This window comes from Chrysemys picta, chromosome 8 (genome assembly GCF_011386835.1).
Source record: "Chrysemys picta bellii isolate R12L10 chromosome 8, ASM1138683v2, whole genome shotgun sequence".
In the NCBI taxonomy this organism is placed as follows: domain Eukaryota; kingdom Metazoa; phylum Chordata; order Testudines; family Emydidae; genus Chrysemys; species Chrysemys picta.
Window position 1 is genome coordinate 26915522 of NC_088798.1, and position 24637 is coordinate 26940158.

General features: G+C 42.9%; 1 protein-coding gene across 3 annotated transcripts in view; it reads left to right on the forward strand.

Annotated features, from left to right (window-relative positions):
* Positions 1-24637, forward strand: part of ADGRL2 (adhesion G protein-coupled receptor L2) — a 470630-nt gene that overhangs the window by 80521 nt on the left and 365472 nt on the right. For all 3 annotated transcript variants that reach the window (XM_065554079.1, XM_065554094.1, XM_065554092.1), the window contains exon 2: positions 21775-21846. The gene's annotated coding sequence lies outside the window, so the exon portion shown is untranslated. The remainder of the gene's footprint in view (positions 1-21774; positions 21847-24637) is intronic.

Consider the following 24637-nt stretch of genomic DNA (forward strand, 5'->3'; position numbering starts at 1 on the left):
TATTTGTAGATCAGAACTAAGGTGGCTGGAGAGGAAGTGTCAGAAACATTAAATGCAGCCATCGGTCTTTCTTTGTAAGGTTTTTATATAGTGATCACCATAATATCTTGATGCTGTATTACAGGGTAGAGGTCCAGGGTTATTTTGAAGCAATGCCAGTCAATTCCCCCCTACAAACCCCCTCCTCCAATCAAATTTAACTATAAAAAATTCAATATGAATTAGCTTTAAAAACTAATTTAAAATAGAGCACTAAGCAGCCTTTGTTACCTAAAAGGCCCCAAGAAGCTGTGTATGTTTTGGCTGTTTTCCTTTCTTTTTAAATAAATCGATTAGTACAATTGCTTTTCAAAGCACTCCAGTTCCTAGCAGTTTCCTACAACTGGAAAGAAATTGCTACTCTTTGTAAATTAAATCGATCTCTGAAGAGTCTTATAAAAATAAAATAGTTTACTGCTGTTTCATCCTTAAGAAAGAGAGATCCATCTACCAATTTATCAGTCTATCTATTTTCTAGCCATAACTATCCATAATGGTTAAAAGTTTTAAAGGACAATAAATTTAAGTATTTTATATTACTTTACATAAGGACAGTTTAATTTATCTCTATTCCTTTAGAAAGATTAATATTGTCCTTGTGCATTGTAGACTTGTGTTGTTTGAAAGAAGTTGGTGGCATGACAGCATTTATGGAAGGCATAAGCTCAAATGTCACTAGAGTATCCAAAAATGGATGAAGCATCATTCAGCCACTGCCATCTGTTGAGTGTTTCATGACAGCTGTATCTCTTGACCAGAGCTAGGGCAGATAATCATGAGAGGCACAGAGGAAGTACATAACAGTTAGACCCACACACAGAAGAAAATCCCACCTTTGACACTGCTTTTAATTGCACCATAATGATTTTTAACAGACACAGTGGTATGTAGTATAGAATCTGGGTTGATTTAAAGCAAACAATAAACCACTATGCAGCTGAAAAGCAATTGAGAATTTTTTCTGCAGGAAGGTTTTTGTCCTGGACAAGTACTGAATGTGCTTGTTCCAGCTACATTGCCCTAAATATGTTTTTATTTAAAAAAAAAAAAAGTGCCCATACCAATGTCAACAAGTCTTTTACAGTAAACACTTTCTATTGACTAACTTATGTGAATGGGGACTTTTTAAAACAAACTCTTCCTCTTACAGAAAAGGCAATTTTTGGCTGCCAGATTTGACATGCTTTCAGAATACAATATGCTTCATCTGAATGCTAGCTATGTCAGAGGATTGAAGTATAGACTAAAATAGCCCAACTTTCTATTGCCTCCTCCAGTGACTGGATCTAACTTCCCCATGTCTACAAAACTGCCATCTGGCTCTACCCCTTGTGATACAACCTCTCATAAGTGGGGGGGTTCCCAGATGAGAAGGCAACCTGGTCAGGTCATGAAATTAATGACCTAGACATCAGAAGAGGGGAAAGTTCAAAGTCAAATCTGCACTTTGATGTGAAAGCCTTTTTCTGCACCCTTATCTAACCTCTGCCTCCCCCCATGCATGTCTCATATCACTCTGTCACTTCAACAGACTAGAGTATCTGTTACTGCACCTTTGGGTTAGCCAGCAGGTGTTGCTGTATAGGGATCCAGAGTTAACAATGGGAGTTGAGTTCCTCCCTCAGGAAACAGGAGACAGAACTAGATCTGGAATCCAGGACTCTTGCTTGGAGGTGGAGCACTATACATCTATGGTAGGGTCCCAGCTCCTAAAGTCACATGATATCTGCCTGAATCTGCTGACAGCCTGAAACTAGAGCTCTGAGATGAGTGAACTATCTCATTGATATTAATGGGTTAATTCTGAAACCTACTGCTATGGGGAGGCAGGGGAACTGAGGACTCTGTGTATGTGTGTGGGGGAGGAGGCCTTTGCTGCCACTCCTCATCATAGCTCTGCAGGGTCTTCTACACCTCCTCTGAGATTGATCCCAGCCTGCCTGAACACTGGCAATGGTGCTCTGGAGAAAGTGAAGGATCCAATTTTCACAACAAGGAATGGCAGTGAGACTCCCTAAATCCATCAGATGAACTCTTATGTGAATGGCCCCTCCATTACCAAGCCATGCAGAACAGAGCCCTGGCAAAGGGGTAAATCTTTAAGCCCTTCAGGGTAGGGGATTGTCTGTTATCTGTGCTTGTACACTCTCTACCACAAGGTGGCTCTGATTCTGATTTAGAGCTTTTGAATGCTGCCACAATAGATACATTTAATAATAATACGCAGGAGGGGGGGATTGCTGAGGGTTGTGATTTTCCTTAAATCTGGCTCTGCTTAGTGATGCTTCATGCTGCATATCTAGGCCATTGAGCTGGTCTGAATCTCTTATACAATGTTTAACTTTATCTGCTAGTTACCAGCAAAACTCTGGCTGTCGATCTTTGAAATAATTGTGTTGGAGTCAAAAACAAAATACATTTCCACGTTATCTAGTTGCATTGCGAATCCATGGGGTTGGGTTACACTGAGTCATATAGATTTTATTTTCTTTTTCTTTTTTTTAAATACATAGATTAAAACAGCAGGGGTTTAAAATACCAGCTTTGCCTTAGGTCAGTGGAAGGCTCTGGTTTACTGCCACATTAGCTTTTACTAAATTGTTTAGGATTTATAACTTTTTATTTTACAAGTGTATTTTGAAAGAAGCTAGTGAAACAAAACATAAGTGGTCCTGTCCCCCAGAAAGTCACTTTTATGTTTTTGGGGGTTGTTGGGTTTTTTTAACATGGCAAAGTGGTTGTAAAATGTACTCTTGATTCTTAAATAAAACAGCATGCAAGTAGGGCAGGTATGGGAAGTGGGCCCCTCTCTAGACATTTTATAGACCGCACAGGACTTCAGCAGGAACACGGATACTGAATATAGATTTCGTAAGGATTGATGCAGGGCATTTTAACAGGAGATTTTAAAAAAATAACCCAAGTGCATTTTACAAAGAAACAATTAGGTCAAAGGGAATTGATTTTGGGGAATCAGGGCAATAGGATGAGGCTTACTCACTACTTGTCTGAGTGAGAAGTGGTGACTCCAGGCTGGCCATTCAAATCCCTGTGAAATTTAACAAGGAACCGGACTGCCGCTATGAAAATAATAGGGCGGACCATGTAACTTGACATCTGGGATCCAGGAAGGTTCCCCAGTGTCCTGGGTACTATTGAAATTCAAAACTAAAGGGGGAGCAGCAATTGTTATCACTGTCTTGTTTATTATTAGGGTTGATTAAAAATGCAAACCCCACATTTCATTATAAGCATTACAGTGAAAGGGAAGAAGAGAAAGAAAAGGCCGTAAGATTTCATTTTGTAATTTTAAATCCTGGGATTAAATGCGGAAGGAACAGAACTGCAGTGTTTTGGGGGTTAGGTTTCTGTTTTTGTTTTAAGACTCCGCTTGTGTGCTTTTTTTTCCCAAGGTAAGTGAATGTTAAGTAGACTGAGATACTATTGCTCCATGCTTCCATGCTAATAAGGCATGCTTCCCACAGTGTGTGACAGAAAGAATGAATACCATGCAGTGCTAATGGTTAATTTGTAGTGGCATGTGTGTTCCTTGAATGTTTGTGAAGTTTCCTGATTCACCATCACACAATTGAGTCTCCCTCTTTTCTTTTCTTTTTTTTTTTAAAGACATGGTGATAGGTAATGAGATGAAGCAGGGCTGACAGAGCTTCTGAATGATACATTATTCACCACAGCCTATTCAACTTTAATAATAATAATAATAATAATGCTTTGCACTTCAAATTTATTGTTAATTTCTCACTATTTGGGGAGCAGAATGATTCCTCATTGAATAATGGCAGCACTGACTGTGATTTAAAATGTTAATTACTGTGGAATCTGTCACAGATCGCGTCAAGCCACGGTGATGCTAATCTATGTCATGGATTTGAAACTCCTTTGGGAAGCATATATTTAGATTTACTGCTGAGTGAACATGACTGTTAGGATTATGGAGGCCATACAGAGTGAAGAAAAGCAGGAACGCTCCTTCTGACTAGAAAGTAAACAATAGGGTGATTGTCTGCTTACACTCGGTGACTAAACAGCCCAACTGCTGAGGAGCACTAGGTGAAAAGCAGCTATCAGCAAGGAGTCTTAATGTTTTCTTCATGGAGCTAGATGTTGTCAAGGATTCAGATGAGCCACCCTAGTGAGTGTACAGGAAGCAAAACAGGATATTCTTGCTTAGGCCCTGCTTTGTGTAATTATACAACACTTGAACTCCCGAATGGATCACAGCCCTCTAAAAACAATCGCAAACGATCATGGCATGCTGCTACTAGCAGAAATGTTGTTATAAAGTAAAAAAAAAATCAACTTATTTATATTTGTATCCATAAATTCGTCTGACACACCCTTTGTGCTCGTTGAAGGTAAAGGAGGTCTTGAAGTTATTTTCACCCAATTTCATTTCCTGTTTTCCAAAGAGGATCTACAGAGTCTTAGCTCTTCTTTAAAAAGGGTCACTAATTCCAGTATTTTACTCTTAATTCCTTTAAAAATACATCTGTGTATACAGGAGGAAGAAAAAAGCACACCATTCTGTTTTCAGCCAGATTGTCTATATCAATTAAAGAACACTCTTTCCACTATTTCTCTGAACAAGAAGCAGACAGGTTAATGTGTGAATGCTCTCTGCTTTCAAAAAGCTGTGTCCCACTCATTCCACTGAAATCAGTAGGACTACTCACGTAAGTAGTAACAATCATCATAATACCTAGTTCTGATACAGCACTTTTAATCAGTAGATCTCAAAGCACTTCAGGGTTGGGCCAGACTACTGTAGTATCCATATCAATGTTTAATTTGCTCCAGAACATTTTTGTCCAGAAAATGAAAAATTTGGCTGAGGAAGAAACATTGGCTAACACAAGAGGCATTCTTGGGTTTACTTTGCAGACAGGAAGGCAGCAGTTTCTGTGAATTATGGCACAAACACAGATTGCTTAGTGCTGTTTATAGGAAAACTGAAAAACTAATCCCCCAAAACTGAGATGTGACAAAAGCAAGGAAATTCAAACTGATCTAAACCCACTGAACCACATTCTGCCCTCGGGAGGAATTACACCAGACAACCCCACTAATGTCAGTGGGGTTGCATGAATGTAATGAAGGCAGAATATGACCAATTGTTTGTAATTTTCCCTGCTGTTCCTTGGTTCTATAGTCCATATGGTACCTAACAGCCTACCTTGATCTGTGACCCCAGTAATATGGAAACACACTATGTTGAAGAAAAGAGGAAGGTTTAGCTTCAGCTTTGAACCTCCCTACTTCTGGTAGCTGCTTACCAAGGAGAGCAAGGGATCTACCCCTTAGTATCCTTTTGTTTTGTATTTTATTTAATTCTTATTTTAATGGCAGAGTATTTAAATAAATACCGGAGGGAAATGGCCTTGCAGGAGTGACAGAGTGGACACAAATTGTGAGTCTCTCTGAACATTTAGGGACTTTTAAGAAAAAGCAGCCATGAAGTTCTATTTTTACTTCATTCTTACCATTTAAAAAACAACAACCTACTCACCCACTGGGAAAAGAACAAAGTAAAAACTGGTTACTCTGCAGCCCAAAGTAGATTTCTGTGACAGTCTACCAAAGCCATCCAGGAAACAGGTTTTTTGGTTTAGGGGTGGAGAATTGAAATGAGAGCAACATATATTGAATCTAATTTTGATTTTGTCTCTCCCTTTTTAGTTCCCTCTATCGTTTTCACTCCCCTTCTGTACTCTGTCAACTTTTCTTTTCCCTTCCTCTCGATCCACGATGTAGACCCTGAGACTCAGCTAGTTCTCCATGTATAAGCACCTGTTTGTATCCCTATAGTTCATCAACTCTTGTAATGTTAATATCAGTCTTACAATATTTGTTTTTTCTTAAAGCTTCTGCTCCTGGAGTCATGTGATTACATGTGACTCCATTTTCACTTTTAAAATTCACTCACTTAAAAGTAAGTTTCTAGCCCTCATGGCTGCAGACAAAACATTGAAAACATGACCCTGAAGGCTTAAAAATCAGGAGCTCAAAATGTTGAGTATTCTTTAATGTTATGATTTTAAAACCAATCTCATGATTTTGCGGGGCCTGAGTCATGCTTGGGATTGACTTCCTCTGGGTTTCAACAGTGAACTACCCCACAAAGCTTTGCATATGCACAGCAGATGCTGAGGTACTTTGGCTTTCAAGCATGAAGGGAAGCATTGGCAGTAAGGTGACAGTCCCCGCCAAACAAACTGCAGGTGCATAATAAGAAAACAGCTGAGGAAGGTTTAATTGACAATTGGTCAAGCATGGTAGCCTGAGAACTACTGTAGGCTTCCCCAGTCAAGCGGATTGTGGTGAGAATCTCATGAAATGTTGGGCCATGGACACCTTAAAAAGTGGGGGTTTATAATGAAATCTCATGACCGCTGCTTTTAAAAATGGTGTGAGCCCCTTCCAAGTGCCCTCGGGCTTTAGGCCTGCTCCTGCCCAGTGCTAACAGTCATCACCTCTTGGTGGGGCACATATTCCCTGGTCCTAAAGCAGCTCTGAATCTAAAAGCCTCAACTGAGCCCTACCTTCCCACTGTCACTCCTGTAAGTGTGGTGAATGAGACACTTTCCAAAGGGTTACTCAGCACCATTCATTAGTAACTAGGTAACAGTATCCTGTCCCTAAGCAATTGGCTATTAGCAAGTTATTCTCATGATGCAAAGTTTCTACCTTTTTTGTTTAACTGGTTGAGTGTGTTGGGGCTGGAGTTCTCTGGAGCTTTCTCCAAGATTCTCATCTTGACTGTGTAATACAGGGAGCGGCAACCTTTGGCATGCGGCCCGTCAGGGAAATTCGCTGGCAGGCCGGGCCAGTTTGTTTACCTGCAGCATCTGCAGGTTCAGGGGCGGCTCTATGGTTTTTGCCGCCGCAAGCACGGTAGTCAGGCAGCTTTCAGCGGCATACCTGCGGGCGGTCTGCTGGCCACGCGGATTTGGCGGCATGCCTGCGGGAGATCCGCCGGTGCCGCGCCTTCAGCGTCCCCGCCGCTGAATTACTGCCGAAGCCATGGGACCGGTGGACCTCCCACAGGCATGCCGCCGAAGGCAGCCTGACGGCCGCCCTCTCAACAACCAGCAGGCCACCCCCCGTGGCTTGCCGCCCCAGGCACGCGCTTGCTGCGCTGGTGCCTGGAGCCGCCCCCGCGCAGGTTCAGCCGATCACAGCTCCAGGCCAATGCGGGAAGCAGTGGCCAGCACATCCCTTGGCCCGCGCCGCTTCCCGCATGCCAAAGGTTGCCGATCCCTGGTGTAATAGAATCTGTGGGTATATCTTCCCTGCAGAGTTAATTTGAGCTCTTACACAGGTTTCCCCATCCCACCTTCTGTCTACACAAAACTGTCTCACCTGAATTTGGTGGTGCTTTAAACCAGAGGGCCTGGCTGGGTGTAGGCTTAGAACCTGAACAGTGCTTTCACTCTGGCTGGTTATCCACTAGCTTTGCAGTGAGGATGTAGGCTAAATCACATGAGTACTGATAGTCCTGTAATAGTCCTTCCCACAATTCTCCCATGTGTCCAGAAGGACAAACAAGTTCTCCCACAATTCTGTAAGAAAATCATAGAGTGTCTCAACTCTCTGCAACCCCAAAGACCCCAAGAAGTCCTAGCAACACGCCTAGGTGAATGCAGCACCAGTGAGGACACAGTAACTCAGGTATGGTTATGCAGTGTGGCTCTTCACACCCTTCACACTAGGGTAGGCTAACCAAGGTGCTCAGTCTTCACTGCAGAATTACTCTTAACTGAGGTCATCAGCAGCTTTGTGCTGCAGTAAATTTAGCTGTTCTATGTTTCTTCCCAGTAAATTGTGGGAGAACTTGTCTGTCCTTCTGAGCACATGGGAAATTATGGGGAAAGCACTGGAGGACTATCAGTGCTTGAGTGATTTAGCCTGTCTCTTCTCTGCAAAGTGGGTAGGTTACCAATCTGAGTGAAAGAGATATCTGGGTTCTAGCCTACACCCCAGCTGCTGTGGATTTAAAGTGCCACCAAACTCAGGTGAGGGTTTTTTGTGTGTGTGGATAGGAGGGGGGTTAAGGACAGCATCGAAGTAAGACCCTGAGTTAACTCTACAGTGGAAATCATTTGTAAAGAGTGTGGGGGGAAAAAATCATTTCCCCTCTCAGTCCAGGAACATTTTCCAGGATAGCTATGCCAGGCATAGGGTGCACACAGTTTATACCAGCAAAACTGTGCTTTTGATAGAATTGCTTATTTCAAACACCACGACCACTACCCCCAGTCAAATAAACTATACCACCAAAAGCACAGTTTTGCCAGTATAACTGCATCTACATTAGGGGCTTTTCCTGCCCAGGTATCTCAAGCGGGGATCATATCTCTTAATACCCTGGGCAAAAGCTTGTAGTGTAGACCTGGCCCCAGCTAATCAGGTTTCACATCCTTGAAAATTGTGATATCATAAAACCTAGTACGTCTCCAATCCTCTGTTGAGACCTCCAGCATAGATGAGACATGAATTTCTAGTGTAAAAATCCAAGTAGGAACAAAATTTAAATAACCAAAAGTTTTCAGGCTCCCTGGATATCATGAAGAAAGAAATCACACAATCCTCCTTTTTCCTTTGCAAATCACCTTTAATTTTAAAATTAAAGTTATATTTGTAATTAACTTTCCAAATGTTTAATTCCAATGGGTCAGATTCTGGTATCTTCTGATAACTGTCAATCAGATCTTACTCCACAAGTTATCCCAGTGGCTTTTGGTGGACTGAAATACTATTCAACATGAGTAAGGGGATCAGAGTCTGGCCCTATTATAGACACGATCATAAGGAAAGAATGTTTCATCTGATTTGTCTATGATAGATCTGCCTTGCTGCTAAATCCCTAGTCTTTCATTTAGTTTCTTGTTAGAGACTTTTGTTAAGACTTCCCAAGGAGTCCTAGGAGGACAATTGAGCCTTTATGGTTTTTTGCAGAAGTAGAGAGAAGCAATCGAGTTCTTGGTTTTCTGTTGTTGTTGATTTATTCTCTGTTCATGCTGTGAACAGTTTCTCAGGGATATATATTTTTTCTTTTTTTTTAAAAAAAAGGCAGGAGGGAAAACAAACTTGGTCATTGGGGGGAACTTCCAGGTAATCCACAGATAAGACTTTCCCAAGCATACAGCTACATTATGATCAGTCCCTAAGGCAGGCAGAGTGCTAGCTTCTTTTTCTAACAAATTTCTATCTGAGAATGTTCCTGTAAAGCTTAGTAACTGAAGGAATGCAACAGCTTCTCACAAGATGGTTATGAAACTGAAACAATCTATTTTGGACTATAAAGTTATCAGCCAGTGGTGCAAGGCAGCAAAAAACTGGCTTAACCAGCTACTCGAGAATTCATTCTCAGCAGGTATAGGGCCAATGTAGTGACTCCTGTGCCACTCATCCTCCAGGCCTCAGGCACAGGGGCATAAGTAGGGAAAAGAAGCATAGCTAGGAACCCCAATGCATCTGGATGATCCTAGGAGCTGAAATGGTCCCCTGGGTCATTGGCAGCTGGACATAATATAGACCAGACTTCAGACTGCTCTGATTTACACAGTGATAGAACCAGTCCACATTCTGTCCCAAGCATGGTGAAGCTTAACTGTCTTAACTTTTCCTCTCTTTTTCCTCTCTAGTCCTGCACTGACACAGCTCAGACAAACCAGGCAATCCCAACTGTTGTATCTGCATGGCTGTATCAGTTTTAAGATGGCTGCAGAAATTATGCCTCTTGAAGTCAATGGGATTTGAGGTCATTCAGGATCAAGCCCTTAGTTAGTGACCTACAATAAAAAGGTTTGGGGCATGGTAAGGAAAATCCTCAAATGGGTTTTACAGTATAGATGCACATAGCCAAGCCTTTCAGCCCTCAGATCTCTTAGCTCTCTCAGACCTTGTCTACACTGGCAAGTTTCTGCACAATAAAGCAGCTTTCTGTGTTGTAACTCCTGAGGTGTACACACTGCCAAGCCACTTAGTGTGCAGAAACTGCGCAGTAGCAGCACTGTAAAAAAAACCCACCCCAATGAGAGGCGTACAGCTTTCTGCATCAGGGGTACAGCGCCATAGTGCCAGTGTAGACACCCTGGTCAATTACAGCACTGCGATTGGCCTCCAGGAGGTGTCCCACAATGTCTGTTCTTGCCTCTCTGGTCATAGGTTTGAACTCTACTGCCCTGCCCTCAGGTGCCCAACCATCATCCCCACCCCATAAATTCCTTTGGAATTTTGAAAGTCCCCTCCCTGTTTGCTTGGTGATGTGTGCAGTGTTCTCAGTGCATCTTTCCAGGTGGCCATGCCTGCTCCATGCACCAGGCGATCCCCCGCTTGGAGCAATGCTGAGCTGCTGGACCTCATCAGCATTTGGGGAGAGGAAGCTGTCCAGTCCCAGCTGCACTCCAGCCATAGGAATTATGATACCTACGGACAGATTTCACGATGCATGACAGAAAGAGGCCATGACCGGGACACACTGCAGTGCAGGAGCAAAGTGAAGAAGCTGTGGAACGCCTACCACAAGACGCGGGAGGCAAACCGCCGCTCCGGTGCTGCACCCATGAGCTGCCGGTTCTACAAAGAGCTGGATGCGATACTTGGTGGCAACCCCACCTCCACTGCAAAGGCCACTGTGAATACTTCAGTGGCTCGTGTGCTGGTCGAGAGTGGACCGAGCCAAGAGGAGGAAATCTTGGATGAGGATGTGGAGGGAGAGGGGGATCCAGAGGCGGAGGACGACTCGGAGGTCAGAGATGCATGCAGCCAGTAGCTCTTTTCTACCCTGGAGGAGGCTAGCCTGTCACAGCTGTTGGATCTTGGCAAAACAGGAGAGGAGACCCCTACTAAGATTTGATTTTGAGAATCGCTGAAGCGAGTTGTTGGGAGCAGGGGGGTTGCAGAAAGCAGGCTTGTGTCTGTATGATGCGCATACCACCACATGCCTAGTCTGAGCGGTGGAACAGGCTGTTGATTGACTCCCTCACTTCACGGGAATCTGCCTAAGAGATCTTCAGGAAACTCTCATGGAGATACTGGGCAATCCGCTGCCGCAGGTTCTTTGGCAGATCTGCTTTGTTTCTTGCCCTATTAAGGGTAACTTTCCCATGCCACTCTGCCATCACTGCGGGAGGTGGGAGGGGAACCATTGCTGCACACAGGCAAGCCGCAAAAGGGCCAGGGTGGAAGACTTGGAGAAGACCCTCCCTTGATTCCCTGCTCACCCTCAGCAGTGAGATATCTTCCATAATGAACACAGCCTGTGGAAAATGTGGGGAGAGGAATTATTATCAGCCCCCCCCCCACCCCCCACAGTGCTGCTCTCCCCAAGAGCCACGTGCCCAGTGTACAGTAGGGTCCCGGAACACTGATTTCCCCTGCCCCTGCGGCTACTCACCATTTTGAGGATCTTGTAGCTCATGTGTGTTTGCCTGGGGTCAGCCAGTTAGTGACAGCTATGTGAATAGTGGCTGTGTTTTAAATCACTGAATCAGTGTTCTGTGTGTTGCAAACAATACTGCTCTGTAAAATGTTGCATTTTGGCTTCACACAAATGACCTTGGGAGCCCATCCTCCCTCTTTGTTATCGCTGGCTGAATGGCAAAATTAAAAAGTGGCCACGAAGAACTAAGGAGGACTTTCTGCATAATGTCATGATGCACTCCGCCACCGAGAAACAGGAATTGAAGGAGTGGTGGGACAACGAGAAGAGGGATTGAACGGAGAATGTGGCACACCAGAATGAAGCCACAGAGCGGCTCTTAAACATTATGAAGCACCAAGCGGACATGCTCCAAGTGATACTAGCACTGCAAACAGAGCAGTTCCACGCCTGCCCTCCCCTGCAGCCACTGTCGCAAAATTCTTTCCCATGCGCCCTCCAGACATCACCAATAGACTCTTATTAACCTCCTGGCTCCAGTCTGTACCCACAGGATTCCACTCCTCCCCATCACAGTCCAGCACTGCGGACTCCCAGTACCCACTGCACTCAACACCCGTCCCTCTGCAGTTTTGCCCTGCTGAAGTACAGTACCCGCTGCACTGTACTCCAAAGGAGAAAGTTGGATATCATCCCTGGACATACACAAATCTTTAACTGTCCTGGGACCCCACCTCCTCCTGAGACCTTCCCTTCTCTCATCCCCCTCAGTGGTGATGGGTTTTTTTGTTTGTCTCTCTCCTCCAGTTGTTGTTTTTTAATAAAAGAATTGTGTTGGTTTGAAAGCAATCTTTATTCTATTAATTGAAAGCAAACAGAGCCCTGCAAAGCAACAGGCAATTTTCTTAAACCTTCACAGTGCATCATCTGCACCAATCACAATCACCTCCTAGCATTACAAGCACTGCAGTCCCGAACATAGCAACAAATATTAGTGGCTTTCAGCTTCAAATTGCTGCCTCAAGGCATCCCTGATCCTTATGGCCCCACGCTGCACCTCTCTAATAGCCCTAGTCTCTGGGTGTTCAAACTCAGCCTCCAGGTGCTGAGCCTCTGTGGTCCAGCCCTGAGTGAAGCTTTCACCCTTCCTTTCACAAATATTATGGAGCGTACCGCACACGGCTATAAGAATAGGAATATTGTCATCGGCCAGGTCCAGTCTCCCATATAGGCAGCACCAGCGGGCCTTTAAACGGCCAAAAGCACATTCAACAGTCATTCTGCACTTGCTCAGCCTGTTGTTGAACCGCTTCTTGCTGCTGTCAAGGTGCCCCGTGTATGGATTCATAAGCCATGGCATTAAGGAGTAGGCGGGATCTCCCAGGATCACAATGGGCATTTTGACTTCCCCTACAGTGATCTTCTGGTCCAGGAAGAAAGTCCCTGCTTGCAGCTTCCTGAACAGGCCAATGTTCTGAAAGATGCGTGCGTCATGCATCTTTCCAGACCAGCCTGCATTAACGTCCATGAAACACCCATGGTGATCCACAAGTGCCTGGAGAACCAAAGAGAAATATCCCTTCTGATTAATGTACTCAGTGGCTAGGTGGTCTGGTGCCAGAATTGGAATATGTGTGCCATCTTTCACCCCTCCGCAGTTAGGAAAGCCCATTTGTGTGAAGCCATCCACAATGTCATGCACGTTGCCCAGAGTTGCCCAGAGCAGGATGCGATTAAGGGCCCTGCACACACTTCCGTCAACACGAGTCCAACAGTCGACTTTCCCACTCTGAACTGGTTAGCAACCAATCGGTAGCAGTCCAGAGTAGCCAGCTTCCACAGTGCAATCGCCACGTGCTTCTCCAATGGCAAGGTAGTTCTCATTCTCGTGTCCTTGCGCCTCATGGCTGGGGCGAGCTCATCACACAGTCCCATCAATGTGGCTTTCCTCACCCAAAAGTTGTGCAGCCACTGCTCGTCATCCCAGACGTGCATGAAGATGTGATCCTACCATTCAGTGCTTGTTTCCCGAGCCCAAAAATTACATTCCACTGTGGTCAGCGCCTCCGTGAATGCCACAAGCAATTTTGTGTTGTAGCTACTACACATGGTGAGATCAATGTCGCACTTCTCTTGCCTTTGTAGTTTAAGGAATAAGTCCACTGCCACTCGTGATGTGTTAGTCAGAGCGAGCAGCATAGTGGTGAACAGTTCAGGATCCATTCCTGCAGACCGAAGAGACAGAGCGAGCAGTAAACAAACCGTTGAAAGATGGTGCCAAATGCAGATAGAAGCACAGGGATTGCTGGGATGTGAAGCAATGAATCACGGGGCACTGGGACAGGACCCAGGATGCCCCACGACCCCCTCCGCTTTCCCACAACTCTTAGCGGCAGAAGAGGAAGAGATGCTCTGTGGGATAGCTGCCCAGAATACACCACTCTGAATACCACTGCAAGTGCCACAAGTGTGAATATGCTATTGTGCAGGCAGCTGACAGTGTGAACACACAACAGCGGTTTCCCTTCAGTGCTCTCTGAGTGGCACTGTAACTGCTGGCACTGTAACTCTGCCAGTGTAGACATACCCTTCATCTAATCCAGAGTCTGTTGAAGTAAACTGTATGACTCCAGTGGGCTTTGGGTCAAACTCCCTGTGGCTGCACTTGACTGTAGTCACCTTCCTCACAGACACAGCATATTTACAATCCCTTTCTGCTGCCTAGGTGCTCATGCCTGTTGCCTCATTCTTTTATCTCTCAAGATCAGAGGGCAGTTTACATCTCTCTAAGGCAGCCAGCAGCGACTGTTCCCACTGGTAGTCCAGTCAAGCAATGCCAACTGTCTTAAGTGAAAGCAAAGCCCATTTGGCTCAGGGCAAAAATACAGAGAATCACAAACAAAATAGCTGTTCAAGAGAATATAGACATAGCCAGACTAAAACACTATATAAAGCATAGCTAGGTTGTCTCCAGATGTAGATCTGATTCTGATCTCGCCCCATTAAACCCATCTTAAGCCAGTGTGGCATAAGGATGACCATAGTTGTAGTGAATGTTATGTAGCCTGAAAACTATATTTATTACCACTCTCCTTCTCTCTCTCTCTCTCTCTCTCTCAGCCTAGCTAGCTATCAGCTTGATAGCTATCAGTTTGTCCTTGATTCCAGTCAGTGGTTACAGGGCCAATGTGGGAATCACATCCCAGCAAAGAAAGGTGTGTGACTCTTCATTTCTCCCTCTTTCTCATCTATGGCTTTGTGAGTCCAATTGCTATGTCTTCATTAGCATGCTGTCTATTATCTCATTCTCAAGCCCAGACATTGACACATACTTAGCTGCATTTTAAATTTACACGATTAGATTCAGTTTTTCTTCACTTCAGTTGATCATTTTAATTTCCTTTTTCTAATTTCCACGGGGTGCATGAGAGAGCTTTTCAAAGATCTTGTTCCCATTTCAAAATAAACCTTTGGACCTTGCCTGAGGGTTGTGTTCTTTAAATTTGATACAAAAACCTAAAACATAAAAATTAGCTGAAGAGACTATAAGGTCTACCATTAAACACTTGGGTGCTCTACAAAGTGCCCCCTATCTCCTGTTAAGAATCAAAGCAAATACCCTCCTATGGAACAGTGTCGCTCAACGAATTAATGAAGATTTCACCTAGGGGGTTCTCTTTTCCTGGAACACAGATTTGAAAATTAAAGTTCTCTCTATAGCTATAAAGTAATATCTCCAGTTCACCACTCTAACAGCTGCAGTTCAGCTAGTAAGATACAGGTAAGATAGTAAGATACCCAGCCATTGCAATGAAAGAGCTCTGTTTTGTGTGTGTCAGATTTGGGGATTTCATGAGGCTAGAAACAGGTTTACATGCAAAATGTACTAGTAATTGCACTATTTGGTTAAAACCATTAGTAGAGGCCAGGTTTTTAACTCCTCCCCAATTAATTTGCTATTTGTTATTTACATTTGGGAATATTATTTTTTAAACTATTAGAAAATTGCTTAGAAAGATTTTCTAACCAACAAATGGAAAAAAGCCATTTAATACCAGCATGGTGACTAATACATGTAGGAGGAAAATGTCCAAGTACAAAGACAAAACGAAGTGGAAATGAGTTTTGCTTACCTCTTCTGGCCCATGAAGTAATAGCTAGCCAATGTAGATTTTCTGATATTCAATTATAAAGTCTTTTTCCAGGGTAACAAATGAGTTATCAGTTGCAAAAAGGACTTTGGAATTGACTGGTTGGGTTACGTATTGTATGTGCGTCTTTTCACCTCCCAGAAAGAATCAAGACTAAGCGCTGAAAGCACAATTTGGTGGGGGGGGAGAGGGGTTCCTGAGCTTTGTGCTCAGGTGGTGAACATTCTTATTGAAAGTTGTTCACCAATACCCCATCTTCCCCAGATCAGCAGTAATGCTACATGATGTCTGTTAGATTGAATTACAGTTCTTTTCCAGGCTACATCAACAAGGACAAGTGGCCATCAGAGAATTCTAATGTCCAATCAGTTTGTTGGCATTGTGAGCAAAAGAGGCTGTCAGGGCCTCCATCAAAAGATTCACAGGAGGTGAGATGGGTGTTTGCAACCTCCAAAATCACCAGAGATTGCAGCTGCATCACTGTAAATTCTCTAGTGTAACCACTTTAAGTCGACAGATGAGAGCTCTCCCATCGACTTAATGATTTTACCTCCCAACGAGCGGCAGTAGCTATGTCAGTGGGAGAACCTCTCCCACCGACCTAGCGCTGTCCACACCAGCGCTTAGGTCCATGTAACTTATGTTGCTCAGGGGGGTGGCTTATTCATACCCCTGAGTGACGTAAGTGGTATTGTAGACAATTAGGAAGTGCTTCTTTCTTTAGATTTTTTTCTTTTCTTTTACACTTCATTTCCTGCAGGCAGATTAAGATGGGTGGATCCCATTAATTTATATTGAGGAATGTTTAGAATGGCTGCTGCCTTAGCTAGTTTTTTATTAAAGGAAATAGAAACACATACTAGAAAGTTTTCTATTTAATTGATTGTTCCTTTTGAATCAGTTGCAGGGTTCACAAATGTTGTTGTACACTTACTGCTGTGCAATGGATTTTCAGTTTAATGGTGGGAGAGCCGAGACCAGGGGTGGTGGAAAAAGTTCTGACTCTCTTTTACAACTGCTCTTCCCACTAACCTTTCTAAAAAATTGATATATAAAGGAAGGCAAGGCAATAGTTAATCAGCTTAACACACCAAGAGATCCAGTCCTAGACCCAGTTTTTCCAATGGCTTATAAGCCTGAAGAAGCTCGGCATGATGTGTAAAGGGAGTCAAGGTGACCTGTTTTATGAATGGAAGTTTATGTGCCTGCTTGCAGAAGTCAGGGAGCACTGTACATATCTCTGACCTCTCTCACCAGCTGGGACATCCATAGGGCTGCAGTAACACCTGTATAATTATGGGGGTGGGAGACAAAACCAGTTCCTGTACTTATGTACATAGAGAGCTTGCAGGTGTATCTTTTCCCTCCCACTCCATTCATTGCCATACCTATGACTGCCCTTGGGAAAGCATTACACGGTAGACCAAGTTGGAGCAAACTCTTTTGTCAAAATCAAAACACTTCATGTAGCTGTATCCATTTTGAGAGAGGCTCACACTCTATAGCCTCAAAAAGAACAGGAGTACTTGTGGCACCTTAGAGACTAACAAATTTATTAGAGCATAAGCTTTCATGGACTACAGCCCATTTCTTCGGATGCATATAGAATGGAACATATATTGAGGAGATATATATACACACATACAGAGAGCATAAACAGGTGGGAGTTGTCTTACCAACTCTGAGAGGCCAATTAATTAGGAGAAAAAAAACTTTTGAAGTGATAATCAAGATAGCCCAGTACAGACAGTTTGATAAGAAGTGTGAGAATACTTACAAGGGGAGATAGATTCAATGTTTGTAATGGCTCAGCCATTCCCAGTCCTTATTCAAACTCTATAGCCTGGTGGTTAGGGCACTGGCCTAGGATTGGGGACATCTAGGTTTCAGTCTCTACACTGCCTCTTTTAGAGCAAAGTTTTTCAACACTGATCACTCTGAATCAGGCAGAGCAAGGACTTGGATCTGGATATCCCAGACCTTAACCACCAGGCTACAACCCCCCCCCCCCCCCCCGTTCTGTTTCAGTTCAATAAGGGACATTTTGATGTAATCCCTTTTGTGCAAAAATGTTTGAAAAATTTTGTTTTCATTCCAAAAACATTTAGAACCCTCAAAAAGTTGCTGTGAAACAGAACGGAATTGTCATCCTGTAGTCAGCTCTAATTACATGGCCACCATAAGGCAGATGCTCGCCCCCTCGGAATCCATGTTAGCATCTAACGGTGTAACACCTAAATGGCCCACAGACACACACCTACTGGGAACTCTGTGCAGAAGTCTCAGCTGGACCCAGGTTTCGGCCTGCTCTGTGCAGCGAAGGTTGTTTCTACATCTACCTCCTTTGATTCTGGTCAATTCAAGGCCTAATGCAGCCACCAGGGATGCCTGGTGTTAACTTGAATAGATTTCCTCTTTTAATAAAGAGGGATATTAAGAATTAATTGGAGGTATTTTACAGTAAGATATGTTAAACACTCTTCTACCTCCTTTTATCTACAGTATTATGGAATTAGTATAACATTTGCCTTTTGTCATAGAGACAGAAGCTTAGGCTAAAAGATTTTCAGTTTGCCTCAACTTTTCACATTTTGAAGGATTCTTAGTGCCAATTGCAGCTTTAGGTGCTATTGGAAGCACATTATAAGGTTGCATAGGGTATTTAGCTTCTGAGCTCTCCTGACCACATCCCATTAAGTTAATTGAACCTGAGTATTGAATTCACAGCCCCTAAAAATTCTTCCTTTGAAATTTTCAGTTACATTTCTTCGTTCTTTTCTTTTCAACCGTTAGTTGTTTTTTAATTACTCTTTTGTCAGAGCACAGGATCAGTGAACTAAAAGCCTTATCAATTACTCTTTCCTATTTGCAATTTGATTCTGAGATAGTCATCCTCAAATCTGCACTGAACTTTCTTCTGAAAGTCAATTGAAGTTTTCTCTGGAATTACAGAAAAAGGCTACTGCCCTTTTACCTAAATTTGAAATATTCCCACTGCCCTTTTGTTCAATACATTGTGTTCATTCTCCTCAGATACAAAGCATCCAGTCTCTCTTCCTGCTTCTATTTTAAGAAGATGGGCTTTAAGACTTGAAGTCACAGGACTGGATTTTCCATTGCCTTCAACCTTTTATCATCCTTCACCCCAGTGTAAAGTGGGTGTAAAATGTTACCATATCACAATGGTAGTACTTTTACACCAGTGCAAAATGAGTACAATGACCACACATGGGTGCAGTACAATGTAAAATAAGGCCCAAATTTTATAGGATAAAAATGCCAAAATTTCCAGGAGCATGAGGACAAGAAATCATTATATTCTCTTCCTTTGCACGGAGATGCTCTTGCTGGTTACCTAAATAATTTTTTAGAAGCTACAGTGATTTCCTAAGAAGAATAATTACAGCTTAATCTTTAACAGTCTGGAAAGGTGCTGTTTGTAAACCACAGATGTGCAAACATTCTCACTGGAAGCTTTCAGTACAGTGATGCTATGAACTAGTTTTATCCTCCAGTATTTGGAATTATGTGCCACATTGTAACTTTACTTTATCATATTATATGTTTTCTATAACTGTAAAATTATATACAGAAATATGCTGTATGCCTTCTTGAATCATCAAAAGAAAATACTGTAAAATTTTTAACTTAACGCTGACGTGAATCCTTTACTCATCCTGTTCAAGATAAAGCTATATTAAAATGCGTACTTCCCCTTCTTTCTGGATATTTGGAAAATATATATATATACTATATGTAATATGACTATTCCCTGAACACATGCTCATGTTGTTTTCTAACCCTACATGCTTTGAGCAGTTAGCCTTTTTGATTAAATTCGAAGGAGAGTTCTGACAGCTGTTGAACCCCCACCTTCCCTCCCAACCTCTGTACTGTTTAATGCTAAATGGTCCTTTTTTAAAATAAGTGACCATTGCCAACCTGAGCCAGATGGCAGCATTTACCACATTATTAGACTGCAACTTGCATTGCTGATGCATCTGAGCAGTAGTTCAACTCCTCTTCCATTGTACTATACTGATAAATGTATCAGACAATGAATCACCCTTGTGGTGCCTAATGCAGATTATTGGTAAGTAGATAAATGACATTGTCATCAGGGTTCATTTGTAAATACAGTTGAATTCTAAGCTGCAAACATGCTTCTTGTGGGCTTAAAACACAGAGTTTTCACTTTCAAAAAACACAGTATAGGTCCAGCCATGTAGTAATATTACTTAGCATTGAGAATCTCAAAGCACTTCAGAGAGGGTGGTGTCTATCCCCATTTTATCTCTTTAGGAACCAATGCCTGGGAAGGATAAGTCTCTTGCCCAAGGCATACTTGGGATGTGAACTGTAAAACCATAACAAAGTGGGTTAAATTACCTTTGTATATCATCCAAGGAGAAGAAAATCAGATGTTAGATCGCCGCTTAGTGGAATGTTTTCTTGGCCAAGTTAGGCTGGATGGGAATTCTTGAGACCCCAGCTACTGCTAGCTCAGCAGCAGGGATCCATATAAAGTGAAATTAGGCCTTTTCTCAACCAGGGAATGGCTGACCTGGGAATCAAATATGCATGTGCTATGGGATAGGTTAGCCACTGGGTCAGCCAACCAAACGTTTCCAAACTACAGTCCATCTGCTCATGGCTGAACGTTTTTTTTATTTCCAACTTGCCTTTTTCTACTCATGAACTGTTTTTGATCAGATTGTAAATGTGTAAAACAGTTGCTGGCTCTCAAACACACACAAACTGCTTAAAGCAGTGTTTCCCAAATTTGGATCGCTGCTTGTGTAGGAAAAGCCCCTGGCGGGCTGGGCCGGTTTGTTTACCTGCCCCGTCCTCAGGTTCGGTTGATCGCGGCTCCCAGTGGTCGCGGTTCGCTGCTCCAGGCCAATGGGAGCTGCTGGAAGCGGTGGCCAGTACGTCCCTCAGCCCACTGGCTTAAAGAATAATAAATAATAGACACACAGGATCACAAATAAGATACACATTAATAAAAGTGAGTAAGAAATACTTGCCTGCTTCATTTAGCAGAGGGATGGTCTGGGTGTTCCCATCAAAGTCAAGGAAGCCGGGGATGAGGATGGAGAAAGACAGGAGGAAGCAGGGACAGACAGACACACACAGTGAGATGGAGGGCAATGTTCTGCTCTTGTTTACACCCAGGGAATAGCTCTATTGATTCCAGGACCAGATCCCCAGCTGGTGTAAACTGGAGTAGCTCCATTAGCTGCAATATGTTGGCTTACATTAGTTGAAGACTTAGCACTCTATCTATTGATGTAAATCGAATGTCTTCAGATTTTGGCTAACATAACAGATCAGGATTTGGCCAGAATTTAAGAAGATGCTGAGACAGTTTCTGACAACAACTTGTGAGCTAAGTCACTTTTGATTCATCTGCAGTAATGGCCACCAATTTGAAATTTAAGAGAAGTGTGATGTGTATTTCAGAAATGACAGAGATATAGCAACAGCCAAAGGTGGGAAACAAAAGGGTGAAGTTTTGCCCTAAAATGTTGAGTGCCTGTTCCAGTCAGAGGAGCAAATGCCAACTCAAGAAAAAGACATGAAAGAAAGCAATGGCTTGCAAATCAAAATAAACCTTTGCTTTTTCCACTGGATCTCTGCTTATGGAAGGAGCAGATGCTAAAGGAAGAGTTCAGACCTCCTCCTTCAAGTTCCAAAAGCAGCAGACTACCCTCCAGCTGAAGAAAGAAATGCACTTTTAAAATGGTGGTGGCAGTTTTCCAGTGGCTAACCCGTATTGTCACAATCAATACAAGCAGGTGGCAATGATGGTTCTCTTCAAACTAATTACAGAAGATTGCAAATTGATTTTTTAATTAACCCCCTTCCTGAGTTAGGTGGGCTAGCAGCAGCTCTCCACCTGCTCTGTCACGCTGCTCAGTTCCTGAAACCATTCAGCCACCTTTTCTTTCCTGCCTTCCTTGTCTGCACGATCCTTCTGGCTCTCCTCAAGCTTCACTAACCGAGGAAGAAGAATCCCCCATGTCCTTCCCTCTGTCAGATACGTATAGATCGAACTATTCACTGTGGCTAGGGATGTAATTGAACTTACCATGTTTATTTTAAATCCTGTTAATGTTTGTTTGCTGTTGCATTTTTAAATCAACTAATGGCTTTTTGTTTGTTTGTTTTTGTTTTTAGCTCCAGGTGGCAGAACTCAACTCTTGGGACATCTCCTCATCTGGTGCTGAGCGCTATGGAGTCTAAGCCTGGGTAAGTGATCCATAAAAGCTTCTAAGTAATATTATGGGGGCTTTCATTTAAATGTCTTCCTCGTTCCTGTTCCCTTTTATCCCTTCCTCAAAGCCTTTCTGGCCAAGGAGAGATGGTCATGGCTCCCTCTCAACTATTTCTGGATTAGCTAGAGCTCAATTAGGTCTTCTTTCTCCAACTCCCACCCCATTCTTCAGTGTAGTCGTCTTCTCACACCCTGAGGCTGCAGGCAAGCTCAGGACCCCAAGTTCCTATCCCATGACAGCAGCATGACATGCTGCCACTTGAGCATTTCAAGGAGACACTATAAATCATTGTACCCTTCACAAAACAGCTGCAAGGGAAAAGAAAGTCACAGTGCCTTGCCAACTGAAGGGATTTGTGCCAGCCCCAGGTGGTGTGAAGCATAAGGCAATGGAGTGGGGTGACTGCTGACATTGCTTTAAGTGCACTAAGGATAGCAATTAAAAATTATGCTGCCTTTTGAGAGCGAGGCAAGTGTCATTTGGCACATAGAGTCAAGGGGCTGACAAGAGTGCCAGGTGAGTTTGAAAATCCTTTCAGGGGTTGCTAATAAACCTTTTCCCTGCTCCCATCCTACTTGGTTGATGATCATACTGAGTTGACCAGTGTTCTTTATTTGCCAGAGCTTGCCCAACAGGTTAGCTGCCTGCTTATGTCTGTTATCCTGCATGCGCCTATTTCTGGATATGGGGACTACCTCAGTTGACATGAAGGTTTGAGTTTTTTTGTTTGTTTGAAAGTCTCCCTTTACCATCTCTCCTAAATTTCCACTAGTAGTCCTCTTCAATTACCTTATTTCTAATACTGTGGCTATATTTTTAGTAAGAAAAATAGCAGCATATGAGCTTAAATCCATCTGTGTTTGCAAGCATTTTACTGTTCATTTTTCAATCTAATTCTTCCACTGTTGTAATGCTCTTATTACACTGTTGCTTGTCAACAATTTCAGTCAACTTACGGTCTTTCATCTTCGACTTCTGAGTACTTCTAGAATTTGTGCAACAAATTGATCTTTTGTATGTTTACTTCATTTGGGAAATCTGCATCCTTTAACAAAAATATTACCCTAAATATTTATCTCCATGAAAGCAAGGCAAGTAAATGTTACAGCTGAACAGAGAGTGCTGGGAGTTTATACAGTGCACTGGAAAATGCTATTTAAGGGAGGGACTAAACAGCTTGGGTGGTTTAGTCCACAGGTAGGTCGCTGGTTCAAATTTATCTGAGTGCAGCGGTAACCCATCCGATGGACTGTAGCTGTGAAATGAAATAAGCTTATGGGCAATTCCCAGGTCATAGCAGCTAGGGGCCAACCTAAAATATACGAATAGAAAAAACATCACCACACTGAACTCCCTCAGCCAGTAGAGGTTTAAGGAATGATTGTACATGGAGACTGATCTTTTTTTATCTACAGGCATAAAAAGATGGAGGGAAAAATACTCTAGAAAATTAGGTTCTATGTTTAGAAAGAGAGAGTCCTCTTAACAAATTGAATTAATACTAGAACCATTAATGCAATATGTACTATTATGATTAATAGTTATTTTGGCAACCAAAAATGTTGAAGTGCCTCCCAAAATAGATAAAAGAAAGAGATGACAAGCTAATTTTAGACATGATGTAAAAAAGACAATAAGGTGGAGGTTGGGGTCAGAAGGACTGATAATGCAGGCTTCAGCTGAATTTGTAATGAGGTGGTTCACATTCTCCTTTCTAAATAAAGAATATGCAGACATATAACTTTATGGTGAATGGGAATGCTAGTGGTTCTCCAACTTTTTCATTCTGCAAAACAGAAAAAAAAGATCTTCCCATGGACTGCTTCTCTTCCCAACTTCCAATCACTCTTAATGTTCTTTGTCTGTTCTGGTGGTCCATGGAGAGTCCCCTATGCTTTGCTAGTAAAACAAGGAACAATAATATAATCTGATAGCATTGTCACTGAGATAAAGCATATGATAACTTATTATTTTAGTTGATCAGTAGGGTGGCCTAGTACAACAAACTCCCCACTGGTGGCTTTCATTCAGCTCATCTCCTGGTTCCTGAAAGACACAACAAAGAAAAAAACAACAAAGCATGGAAACTACTGCTATTAACCATGTTCTTAGCATGAATATTGCACCAGTAAACTCCACTGAGAAAAAGCATAGGAATTGGATACACCACATGTTATACCAGTGCCTTATTGGTTCCATACTGGAGGCTCCATATTGTGATTTTTTTAGAAATAGGTATATCTACCCAGTTTAATAAAATACATATCTGCCACCAAATTGAAAGGAGTCTTGGAATGCCTCCAGTTAATGCAAACCATCCCTGCTTTGGACACTGCTAAGCCATTATTATTGTTACATATTATTTTCATTATGGTAGCACCTAGAAGTCCCATCCAGGATTAGGAGCCCATGGTGCTAGGTGCTGTACATACACATAGCAAGCTCTTCAGGGTATGGACTCTTCCTAGCTACATATTCTGGCCAAGGGTTGCCATACGTCCAGGTTTTCCTGGACATTGCCTCTTTTTTGAGCCTCTGTCCAGGCAGATTTTTTCAAATAATAGACAGTCCAGGATTTTTTCGGACCACATGGCTGAAGCTCAGAAAGAGCCCTGATTGGTCTGCTTCCCGATTGGTCCCTCCTCTGCACTGGCAGCTGATTGGTCCATTTCCCTGCAGCAACAGCTGCCAGATTCCACCCACCCAGGCCAGGCTCCCAGCGCTGGGGAGTGGGTTCCTCAGGGAGGTGCTGACTGATGGCTGTC